The following is a 13,188-nucleotide window of genomic DNA, read 5'->3' on the forward strand; positions in this document are numbered from 1 at the left end:
ATATGTTTTAAAAGGCAGCAGAGATGAGGAGGAGTGCTGGCATCTGTGAGCCAACTCAGGCATCTTAGGAAGCAAAAGAAATTCGTGAGAGTCTTATTGTTAATCCTGATGGAAGGAGGGAAAGCTGGGACTGTGGGGAATCAGAAAACAAGATAAGGCAGCTCTTAATCAGCTCATACAACACCTTAGAGCAGTTGAGGCAGAAGTGGCCTTGCAAGTGTGAGGAGAAATGTTGGCACCTGCTCTAAAGGTAGTTGGAATTAGAAAACTGTAAGCCTCACTGGTCCCCAAGAGTCCTCCTGCTGGAGATCATGGCGTCTTCTTTGGTGGGAGTCTTACTACCTGTGGCAGAGTCTACCTGCCCAAAGGCAGCCTCTCTTGGTCCTGGAAAAGGTGCAGAAGTGTTGAGGGGCTATTAGGGATGGACTAGGGGTCCAGGCTCACCTAGCATTCACCTCAATCTCTACGTGGCTCCAGGCCATAAAGCAACTCCTGGCCTATTTCTAGACTGGAGGGGTGGTGGAAGCTGGGTCACAAGGGGAGCCATGCCAAGAGTTGCTGGTCCCAAATAATTACGTTCTATTGTTCATTCTATAAGCTGATATTTATAAGGTCTCTGTGGCTTGAAAACAGAAAGTCACTAATACTTGGGATATCCTGTGATGAGCCCATTAGTTCCCAGATCAAGTTATCGAGGTAAGAGACGTTGTAGATGTGCTGTATTGCTGGGCCGCGGATCCCTGGACTCACAGCAGTAGGTGAGCTGGTTCCAGCCAGCACCTAGAATTCCCTAGTGCTGGCAGTCAGCTGAGAAAGGTGTCACACACATATGCTTATGTACCCTTTGTATATTTCAGCCCTTCAGTGTTCCCCAGAATTTCTGGGATGAGTGAGGTCAGGATATTAAGAACAGGATAGTGCTTTGTGCTCCCCCAGGACCCAATCTACAAAAGGAAAGAAGGTTAATACGGAAACTGAAGGCTACAGTCAAGGCATGCTGTCTTGCTACACATGGGAATGACAGAAGCACAGACATTTGGTGAATGCTGGAAAGAGTTTGGTCAGAGATCCATGATTTAAGGTTGTGCTATCCAATAGAAATTCCTGTGATGTAAACATTCCATATCTGTGCTGTCCAATCCAGTGGGCACTAGCCATATGGGGCTGCTGAGCCCTTGAAATGTGGCTAGTGCAAACAAGGAACTGAGTTTTAAGTTATATTTAATTTTAATGTAAATTAAAATTGAAATAGCCTTGTTAGCTGCCATATTGGATTTGAGGGACCATATTAAGGAATTCTTAATTAATGCCATTATATCTGAATTTTAATGTTCTTATGCATTTTAACTATTTCCCAAGAGCTGGAGGCTGTATATGAATTTCAGGTCACTGAATAAACGAACTTAGGTTGATCAGTTCACTGTGCCCTGAGTTGAGGATGTCCTTAACTGCTAACTGGGAACTAGCATGTTAGGAATGATATTTATCAGATGCTCATGGTGAAGAAGAAAGACAGCATTTGGCAGTACAGGGCATCACTGGACACCCAGCTGTCTTTTGGCTGCTGAGTGGTTGGGATACAAACTAGATGGTGGTGCTAGTATGAGTAACAATTCAGTGATGTTGAAAGGGCTTTGGAAGAGCATGAGAAACAAATCCCTGAAGTGGTGGCTCTCCTATAGGAAATAAGGAGGGAATGCTCCGTCACTTGAAAAGCATCATTTCTGTTGTGCTTCAGAGAAGTATGTGAAACACATCATTTTTAATAAACATTGACTTCAAATAGATTCCTTCCCTGGTCCACCAGCTGCTAAGAACTAAGGATATGTTTTGAGTTTAATGAGAATAATAGGTGGTTTGTCGGAGACAGTCCTGAAATCACCAGCCAGTCATGAATTGGACTCAAAAGTCACTGGGCAGCATGAGGACCTCTCCCAGACCTGGAAAGAGGACAGAGCACCTGTGCTGTGGCTAAGGAGCAAGGCCAGTGCCACTGGAGCCTTTGCAAACCCCCCAAAGTCTTGCGTATCACACGCTATTTTATTTCAGGAGGATTTGGGGGAAAGAGAGCTGCGGTATTTGCCATGGTTGCTCATCTGACAGTGAGGAGGCCTTGTGAATCCTCTGTGAGGTGTAGACTGAAGTGTGGGGTGCTGGCTGATGGCCCGGAGTGGGGCCTCGTCCCTGTACCGGGTGGGCCACAGGTGCAAGACACAGGAAGGTAGATGAGGAGGAGAACACTCATTGGGTATGTTTTTTGCTTGTTAATTTTGTTTATAAAAGAGAGGACTCTTTTTTTACCTAGTTTTTTTTCCTTTAGATTTTCTTTTTTTGATGTCATTCTTAGAAATGCCTTTCTCTCCACAAGATGACAAAACTTTCCACTCATACAATTATCATACGTTCATGGTTTTGTTCCCCACATTTAAAAAATGTAGTTAAATATACATGACATAAAATTGACCATTTAAGCCATTTGGCATTAAGTACAGTCACATTTTTGTGACTCACCATCATCTCCAGAACTTTTACATCTTTCTCAACTGAAATACTGTACCCATTAAACAATAGCTCTCTAGTCCCTCTCCCCTAGCCCCAGGCAACTACCATTCTGCTTTCTATCTATGAACTTGAATTTGACTGCTCATCCAAGTGGAATCATACAATTTTTGTCCTTTGTGACTGCCTTATTTCACTTAACATAATGTCTTCAAGGTTCATCCACGTTGTAGCATGTGTCAGAATTTCCTTCCTTTTAAGACTGAACAGTACTCCATTCTATTATATACCAAATTTTGTTTATCCATTCACTCATTAACAGGCATTTGGCTTGTTTCCACCTTTTGGCTACTGTGAATAATGCGATGATCATTGGTGTACAAGTTTCTGTGGAAGTTCCTTCTTCCTATTCTTTTTGGTATATACCCAGAAGTGGGTTCTTCCCCTTTAAATGTATAATCCACCTGAATATCAAGGCTCTTTGTGCTGGGGAAAGGTGAGGTGGAAACTCACCTTTGTTCTACTGAAAGGCCCCCTGACCCACCTGTTTTCCCGACTGACTTTCCAGATTCCCTTGCAAACCATATTGGGGCTTCAGGAAGGCTGAGGGATGGGTGCTCTGATCCTCCAGCTCCTTCTGGACCTTTGCTTCCCTCCCTGCTCCTACATTGTGTGAGGTCTTAGTCCTTATTTAATACAGCTTTCTTCTTTCCTAATTAAACCTGTATAAAGGATATTGATTTTTGTATGTTCCTTTCATATCCTACCAGTTTGCTTAATTCTTTTACTGTTTGAGTTGGTTTTATCATTTATTCCCTGAGGTTTTCCAGGTATACTATCATATCACCTACAAAAAGGGATAATTTTACTTTTTTAATTCCTTTTTTAATTGACATACAGTTGGTTTACAGCAGTTGTTTTAATTTCTGGTGTACAGCATAGTGATTCAGTTATACCTACATATATATTCCTTTTCATGTTCTTTTTCATTATAGGTTATTACAAGGTATTGAATATAGTTCCCTGTGCTCTACAGTAGGACCCTGACTGTTTATCTATCTTATATATAGTACTTAGTGTCTGCAAATCCCAAACTCCCAATTTATCCCTCCACCTCTCCTTTCCCCTCTGGTAACCACAAATTTGTTTTCTATATCTGGGAGTCTGTTTCTGTTTTGTAAGTTCATTTGTCTCATTTTTTTAGATTCCGCATATAAGTGATATTATATGGTATTTTTCTTTCTCTTTCTGGCTTACTTCACTTAGTATAACAATATCCAGGTCCATCCATGTTGCTGTAAATGGCATTATTTTGTTCTTTTTTATGGCTGAGTAGTATTCTATTTTGTGTGTGTGTGTGTGTGTGTGTGTGTGTGTGTGTGTGTATTCTTTATTCTTTATTCAGTCATCTGTCGATGGACATTTAAGTTGCTTCTCTGTCTTGGCTCTTGTACATAGTGCTGCTATGAACATTGGGGTGCGTATATCTTTTTGTATTAGAGTTTCCTCCAAATATGGCCAGACTAAATTGTTGGTTTTTATGAAATGTGATAAGGAGCAGAGGAACAGCAGAACCCTGAGTCCCCCAAATGCTTAGAATTAATTGATTAGTCATCGGTTATTTGTTAGGGATATTTTTCTCTCTCAAAATTGGTGGAGGGGAGAAGGAGTGTCCAACGTGGTCGCTGAGGTGGCCAGAAATCCAAATGCCTTTACAGGCAATACTCTTGGCATAAGAGAAAAGAAAACTGGGCAAGAGGATTGGACTGTGCATTTCTGAGGTCTTGTCAGCAGTGTCCTGGGCCCCGGGTTTTGCTTGCTCAGAATGCAGTTTGTTCAGGCAGTGCAGCTGGGGGCAGCAGGGCTTCGGATATGAAAGCATCGGCTGGTAGCTCCTTCTTTTTGACGAAATCTCCAAATGTTGGAGTTCATCTTCGTACTCGCCTCTAGCTACTCTCCCTCCTAAGTGAATTTACATGGACCTAAGGCTTAAAACCAGCTATGTGGTGATGACTCCCAGATTCATATCTTCAGACCCATATATCCAACAGTTTACTCAACATCTCCACTCAGATGTAGAACAAGCACCTTATGTAACATGTACAAAACAGAATTCCCGATTCCCCCCCCCCCCATATTTTCTCCTCCTTAGGCCTTCTCCCTCTTACTAAATAGTAGCACCATTTACCCATCCTTTAGGCCCTGAACCTAAGAATTATCCACGATCTTTCTGTTCCTTCACACACCTCTGCCAAATCCAGTTCCAATGCAAAGCCAAGCCCAGGCTACCACAGGCAGCCTCCTTAGTGGTCTCCCGGTGGACATCCGTGCTTCCCTGTTGTGTATTTCACACATTCACAAGACTAACCTTTTAAAATGTGAGTCAGATGCAGTCATTCCTCCACTCACCCTCCCATGGCTTTGTGTTGGTCTTACAACAGCCTATAAGCCTCCACAGGATCTGACCTCTTCCCCACCCACCTCTCTCCCAGCCTAACTACCACGGCTCTCTGGCCAGCTGACTGCACTCAGCCGCACTGGCCTTTCATTGTTTCTGGAACATGCCAGGCCGTTCCCACCTCCGAGCTTATGGCTAATTTCCTTTCTGCTTGGAAAGGCTGTCCACCCGCCCCCGCTTGCCTCCACATACCAGCTCTAAAGTCACCCCATTCCCGGCTTTATATCACTTCCTGAAATTTCTGTTTACTTGGTTGTAGTCTGTCTCCTCTCTCCCACTAGAATGCAAGTTCCACAAGAGCCTTGGCTTGCCAATGGCATTATTGCCTGCATCTAGAACAGCGCCTGGCACCGACTACATGCTCAGTACTTGTGGAAAGGTTCGAGATAATTTTACTTTTTCTTTATGCATTCTTATACCTGTGATTTTTCTAATTGCACTGTTTAATACTTCTGTTAGTACAACGTTGAGTAGTCATGGAGATAGAGGGCATCCTTGCCTTGGCTCCAGGAATAAGATTATAATTTATATGTGTGTACAGTTGACCCCACTCCAAAACTGCAGTTGAAAATCCATGTGACTGCTATCTCTGTCTCAAAAACAAATGAATTGTTAGATGACTCACCCAAGGGCAGGAAGCTGAAACAGGAATCAGGGCTCAAACCCTGGTTTTTTTTAATTGCACATATTGTGATCTCTAATTGAACACAAACTTTTCCCCACACTTAGATTTGCAAAATGAAAATACACGTACTACATTTATTGAAAAAAAATTCACATATAAATGAACCTGTGCAGTTCAAACCTGTGCTGTTCAAGGGTCAAGTGTTGTTCAAGGGTCAATATAGATTTCATTTTATTTATATATAAATATATAATATGTAAAATATGATATATAATAATAGTATTATATATCATATATATTTACTTATATATAAATAAAATGAAATCTATATTTTATATATATTTTCTCCTGTTAAAAACTCAATTTCTATTTTCTTGAGTATTTTTATCTTCAGTGGGTATTGATCTTTACTGAAGGCTTTTGCAGCATTTATGGAAATAATTATGATTTTTACCATAGATTTTAAAATATTTTTCCTTTTAGGTTTTAATATTGTATATGATATTAACAGATACCCTAATATTGAGCCAGCTTTGCGTTTGCATCCCACTTGGTTATGGTATGTTATTTTCTTGACATGATGTTGGATTCTGTTTGCTGATATGTTTGTATTTTTGCATGGACATTCATGAGTGATATTGCCCTGTAATTTTCTTTGCATCTTCTCGGTCAGGGTTAGGTATCAGTGTTACACTTGCCTTATAAAAGGAATTAGAAAGTTTTCCTTCCTTTCATTGCTCTGGGATAATGATGAAGCATCTGGGTACTAGTCTTTGAAGGGTTGGTAGAATTCCTTTGTGAAAGCATATTGGCCTAGTGTGTTTATGTTAGGTAATAACTTTCTTTCTGTTAATAACTTTCTCTATTTCTTCTATGGAAATCAGTCTATTTAAGCTTTCTGTTAACTGAGGGGGTCAATTTTGGTCATCTATATTTCCCAAGGAAATTATCGCCTTCATCTAAGTTTTCAGATTTCTTTGCAGGGAGATGTGCAAAGTGGTCTCTTTTGACTTTTAAAATTTCTTCTGTTGCAATGATTATTTCCACCTTGTCATTTAAAAAAATATTTATGTCTTCTCTCTTTTTAATGATCAAATTAGCTAGTGGTTTTTATATTTAATTTTTCAAAATTGAATTTAATTTATTTACTAGATCTTTTTTCCCTGTCAATCCTTCTTTTATCTTTATTACTCCCTTATTTGTATTTTCTTTTGGTTTACTTTGTTCTCTAGTTTTTTTGTTTGTTTTCTGAGATGGGAACTTGATTGAACACAGTTGCTCTGAGTCTTGGGGGTGCTAATGAGATACTGTTACAAAGCCATTCTTCACTTGCTCTTGCTTCTACCAAGGAGGCTGTCATGAGAGAATTTTACCACCTTCTAGGTTCTGATGAGGTGTAAAGCTTTGGTAGAGCTGCAAGTGTAGAACTATTCAGCCGAGTTTTCCAGTTTTCTTCTTATAATTAATTTCTAGTTTTATATCATTGTAAAAGATGCTTCATATAATGTCAACCTTATATTTATTAAGACTTGTTTTGTGGCATAACATATGATCTATCCTAGGGAGTGTTCCAAGTGCACCTGAGAAGAGAGTGTGTTCTCCTTTTGTTTGGAAGGGTCTGTATGTATCTGTTAAGTCTCTATAAGCTGATGTGTCATTTGAGGCTTATGTCTCCTTACTGCTTTTCTGTCTGGATGATCTCTCCACTGATGTAAGCGTAATATTGTAGTCCTCTACTGTTACTGGGTTGCTATTTCTCCTTTTTGGTATGTTAATATTTGCTATATATATGTAGGTGGCTCCTATGTTGGGAACATACAATTTTTTTTCTTTCTGGCATTACTTTATTACTTTACTTTAGGGCCCACTCTTCATTTCAGGCATGGAGACAATAGGATCACAAGGAATTATGACCATATTTTCATTAATCTTTCATTTAATAAACATTTGATAAATCCTTAATTCACCAAACTCCATACCAGTGCTAAGGAAACCAACTATGAGTTTCTTCATTTCAGCTGCCTGCCTCTCCTTCTTCTCCTGAAGTACTTCCTTAACTTTTGGCCAGTGCAGAGAGTGATTTTGCTTGTCTCTGCTGGATTAGCACAATTTTATTTGCAGTAATGTGACACTAGATTGGATTAAGGGAGATTTAAAGGCATAAGAGCTTCAGTGATGCAAAAGGGGAACATAAATATTTACACATGGTATAGCCTTTTGCTGGATTGACCCCTTTATCATTGCCTCTTATTACAGTCTTTGTTTTAAGAGTAGCTGGAACATATTGCTCAGTTCCTTCATTTTACTTGACTCTCTGTGTTGGTTTCTATACAGTAGATGAAACAGTCACCTCTCAGTTTTGAAGCAGTGGCCTCGTGTAGCCCTGCCCTAGCTCTTGTCTCTCAAATCTTTGTGATCGTTCAAGCAGCCCATTATGTTTTAAATAGTTCCCAGTAGTTGAGGGTGTGCCAAGACCTGTCAATGCTCCAAAGGGGGATATTTCAGTCAGCACCTAGGTTCAGGCAGATTTAGAAGCCAGACTTTCAGGCAGCAGCTTTTAAGGTATGCAAATATATACAGTCCAGTGGGACTACAAGCATAAGTCCTACTGGCCCCCAGAGCCAGGTGGTCTGGAGGTCTCCCCTGGGCCACAGTTGTAAAACTTGGGGCTCTGGAGGAGTGTATAAGCTCCTGTCTGGGAGAGACCAGTGAGCAGTAGTGAGGCAGGAGGGAGAGCAGAGGGAGAGTGCAGGGACGGCGCCCTCTTGCCTGCCCTCCCTGAGAGCACCCCCACGGACCTCTAGATGTGTGCTGCACGGGAGTCCTGCCCCTCGGGTCAGGCTCCAGACAAGTAAATGCCCCTTTCACAGAAGGACGGGGTACGCTGCAGTCTGCTATCTGTGCAGCGCCCTGGGGGTAGGAGTCTGCCAAGAATTGTCTCTTCCATTGTTACAGTCTCATGGACTCCAGGAACATGAGCCCCCTGGCTCCCAGAGCCAGGTGATCGAGGGGTGTTCTCTGGGTGGTAGCCACAAAAACAGGGGCGCTGGACACATGTAAGAGCTCCTCTCCAAGCGATGCTGGCACTTTGGAGAGCGTGGGAACAGTGCCTGCCCTCTGCAGTCTCCAGAAAGGTTCACAGTCAGCCCTTAGATGTGATTTTAATTAGAAGCCTTGCCCCTCATGCTGTAGCAATGGTGGCAAGCTACTGGGCCTCTTCCACAGGAAGACTGCGCTCTGGGTCTGTTGCCTCTTGCTGTAGCTGTTTAAGAGCTCTTTCTCCATTGGTCCTAGTCCTGTGGGACCCAGAAGTGTCAGCCCTGCTGGCCACCAGAGGCAGGCAATGTAGAGGTGTTCTCTGGTGGCAGCTGCAAAAACTGGGGCACCCAGACAAGGGTATAAACTCTTTTCGGGAGATACCAGTAAGCTGGAGTAAGGCAGAGGGAGAGCACAAAGACTGTGCCTGCTGGGCTCTCTTCCCTGAGACGCCCCCCAGAAGTGTGCCAGACCAGAAGCCTGCCCATCAGGCCAGAGCTCCCGGACAAGCAAATCGACTTCTTTCTCAGGAGGACTGTGGGTATGTCTCAGTTGGCCATCTACGCAGTGTCCCGGGGATAGTAGTCTGCCAAGAACTGCCTCTGATTGTTACAGTCCCCTGGGACCCAGGAATGCAAGCCCCTCCCAGCCTCCATAGCCAAGGGATCAAGGGGCATCCTGTGGGCAGCAGCCACAAAAACCAGGGCACCAGATGTATATAAAAGCTCCTCTCTGGGAGATCCCGGGGCTCTGGAGAACAGCAGAGGGAGAGCACAAAGGTGGCGCCCACTGAGAAGAGAAAAAAAGAGTTCTAGAGTGGAGAAAAAGAGGGCAGCCGCTGAGTTTAACAGTTATAGTTTTAGTAAGGATGGCGCTCCCTGGTGGGAGGGTAGAGATGACACCTGCCGAGGGGTGGGAAAATATGGCACCCCCTGGCTTCAGCAAGGCAGAGAGAGTGTGAAGATGGTGCCCAGCAGCCTCTGTCCCTGGAGAATATTCCAGGACACCCCACCCATCTCGGGGATGCTTTAAGATTGGCAGCTGAATCTCTTTCATGTGAAGTCTGGGTGCTTTTCAAATGGCTGCCTCTGTGCTGGGTCCTGTGGCCTTTTTCTCATTTTCCTGATGTGAAGGAGATGCTCAGCTAGTTTTCAGGTCTTCTTGAGAGAAAACTGTTTCATTCAGTGTGTCCCTGGGAGGAGGTGAGGTCAGAATCTTCCTACATCATCCTCTTGAACTGCCGCCCTCACTTAAACTTTTAAAAAGCTCTTGGTCCGATTTACATACTTAACCTTTGACAAGCTGGTTTCTCAAGTTTTTGTTTATCTTTTAATGCCTGCCCGTGGCCTGCATAGCAATAGTGGTATTCTGCTTTTGTGTTTCCCTCTCTCCTTTGCCATTTTTGTAGTGGCATTTCTGCTTTGTCATAATATGTAACATTTGTACATCAGTTTTCCACTCTCATTCTGACCTTTGCTTCATATACTGCTATATACATTTATACATTTTTAAACACCCCATCAGTCCTTTGCCTGAAATTTTCCCAGTTACCACTTGGTTGGATAAGGCTCAACTTTAATAGAAGTTGTTTAAGGCTTCGCTTATCAGGTGTAGGCGGAAAGTGCAGGCTGCTCTTGCTCACAGAAGACTGTGCCTTAGCCCTTAGGTGGGAACAGCCGGGCTGCTTCGCATGCTTAGGTGATTTCTGATCATTGTATGGAGACTCTGGTGGTCTGGGTTTTCATTATCAGTTGTTCGGAACACTGTAAACTTGTTCATGATTGTTTGAGGCTTAAAATAACTATTTGTACCATCAATATTGTAACCTTCTCTCTAAATTTAAATTAAGATTATAATGTTTCTGTTTTTCACGAACTGATACTGCTGACCTGCATCCCTGCATGTATACCACGCCCTTTATTCACTCCTATGATGTATTTCACTTTGACTCTTTGACTATTCTCAGTAAGTACAAGAGCTTTGGAGGAGCTCGGAGAGTTGGTCTCCAGCTCCCTCTCACTCTCTTGACCTGATGAAGTCTTGAGTAATTTCGTTCTTCCGCGGTGGGATTTTTGCTGGACAAAACCCACGACGAACAAAACCCACATTCTTACGAACTTCTCTCATAGTTTCTGTGTGTCACAAATCCGGACACAATGAGGCTAAAAGTCTCATGGTTTCACAGGCCAAAATCAAGGTGTTAGCAGGGCTGTGCTCCTTTCTGGAGGTCTGGGGAAGAGTCTCCTTTGAAGCTCATTCTGGTTGTTGGCAGGATTCAGTTTTTTGTAGTTTTTGGACTGAGGCCTGCATTTCCTTGCTTTCAGCCAGGGGATGCTCTCAGCTCCTCCTCCGTCTTCAAGCCATCTTGTGCTTCAAATCTCTGACTTCTCCCTTCTGTAACGAAGTGGAGAAAAAGCAGTATTTAAAAGACTCAGGCAATCAGGCCAGGATAATCTCCCTTTCTTAAAGTCAATTGTGACATATAATGTAATCATGGGGGTAAGATTGTCATTGTCACAGTCCCAGGGATGGAGTAGGCATGCCTACCAGGGGACAAGCATCTCGGGGCCTGACACACGGCTCCATTGTCGCCTTGCTTAGCATGTTGGTTTTTAAATGTCTTATGCCACTTTCTTTTGCCTTTTGAGTTATTTGATCTTTTTGCCTGTAGACCTTGATAATATTTTGTCTTTACAGTCTTGATAGTTTTATTAGAATATGTCTCAAAATTGACCAGTTTTTCCCCAGTACTCAGAGTCCTTCTAATACATAGATTCAGATATACATTTTCTTCTATTTTTGTAAAGTGTTCTTGGGCTGTAGTTTTAAATATTACTTCTGTTCTACTGTTTTTTCTTCCTCAGGGGCTTGGCTCCAGTAACACGAATATTATTCCTTCTTTACCTGGCTTCCATTCCATTACTTTTTCTCTGATCTTTTTAACTTATTTGTGCCATTTTTCATTTTCTTGGTTGTTTTCTGCTTTTCTTCAATGACTTATTTTCAGCCAAATCTGTTCTCCCTCGGGCATCTTGTAACTTATTCTTCATTTCAGAGATAGTTTTGTCTTTTTCTTCCATTTCTTTCCTGAGTTTAAACAACTCTCCTTTTATTTCTGATTTTTGTCCATTTCCAGCCTTAGTTTTTGAATTTGCTTCACAGTGGTTTCCCATATCTTCAAAAGTTTACCTGAAATATATGTTTGGAATGTTCACTTTGTGTCTTCTCCTTCATGAATGTTTATTGGGGGAAATTTTACTTAGTTGGGATATAGGGAATTTAATTTCTTGAATTTCTGCAGTAGCTCTATATGGACTTAACTTTCCTCTTGTTCATTTATGGTATTGTGTTGTTTTGCAGTATTTCTAATTTATCATGCCTTCTTCTGTCCATATAACAAAGTCCAGGTACTTATTCTGGGATGTTTTTTGCATTTTGGTGGTTGTGGGAAAGGCCATGAGTCCTTCAATATTATACTTCTCTTTTTTCTTACTGTCCCTAGAATTTTCATTTCCTTTTTTCTCTTTCCCCTTAACAGTTTCAAAAGGGGGCTTCTCCCTTCCTTTTGCCTTTTTTTACCTCCTCCAGAAGCGATGCATTTTGAAGAGTGCCCCCTTAACTCATGCCTGTACCTTTTAAATCATGTCTACTTTGAGGTTCCTTTCCTGTAGTTCATGCTCTGATCTGGCTGGATGCTTTTTAGTACTTCCAGATTAGGGTGCATTTAGTCTCTGTGTTCCAGATCAGCCTTAGACTCCTTCCCCAGTTTCCTTTTACTGTCTTTGTGGCAGTTTTTTTGGTTTGCTCTGTCTGCCACAAACCTTTTAGTGAGGAAGCTGGCGTAGAAGTGTGAGAAAGTTCAGGTGGGAATTCGGTGATTTTTTTTCTCATTTTACTCAGTTATTTTAAAGATTTGACATAGTCTATCTTCAAGTTACACAGTGTGGTTTTGTGTAGATTTACTTTTCCTTTCTTATTTCTTATTGCTTGTGAAGGAAGTACTAGGAGGTAGATAGCTAAGCAGCTGCCATTGTCTTTAGCTACCTGAAAGCCCCAGGCTGCCTTAAGTAAATGCTCTGGAGGAAAAGGAATGTCAGTGTAAATGGAACCTAGCACCTGCTCAGAGCTCTCTGGCGTGGATGCATTTCAGTAGTGACCTTAGTGTATGTTCTCAGCTTACAGTCTTGACTGTTGTGATAGACACCGTGGTTTTGATCTGACCCACCTCCATTTCTGCTTTCTTCTGGGAATGTCACTAAGATTTCCTTTGGGAAACCACTCAGTTTCAGAGATGGACACATCTCACATACAGACCTAACCAGTCAGTGTATAATCCATCTTCCAAGTCACACTGATTGGTTGAGAGTGGGCATGTGACCAGTCCATCCAATGAGACTCAATCCTGGATCTCTTATTAAACTAAAAGAAAAGCACTCAAGAAATTACCAAAGAATCTTAAATGTGGAATACCCCCCCCCCCCCCCGCCAAAAAAAAGATCAAACTCATAGAAACAGGGAGTAGAAAAGTGATTACTAGTGTTTGGGAGGTAGGGAAAATAGGGAATTGTTG

This window comes from Camelus ferus, chromosome 5 (genome assembly GCF_009834535.1).
Source record: "Camelus ferus isolate YT-003-E chromosome 5, BCGSAC_Cfer_1.0, whole genome shotgun sequence".
Taxonomy (NCBI): Eukaryota; Metazoa; Chordata; class Mammalia; order Artiodactyla; family Camelidae; genus Camelus; species Camelus ferus.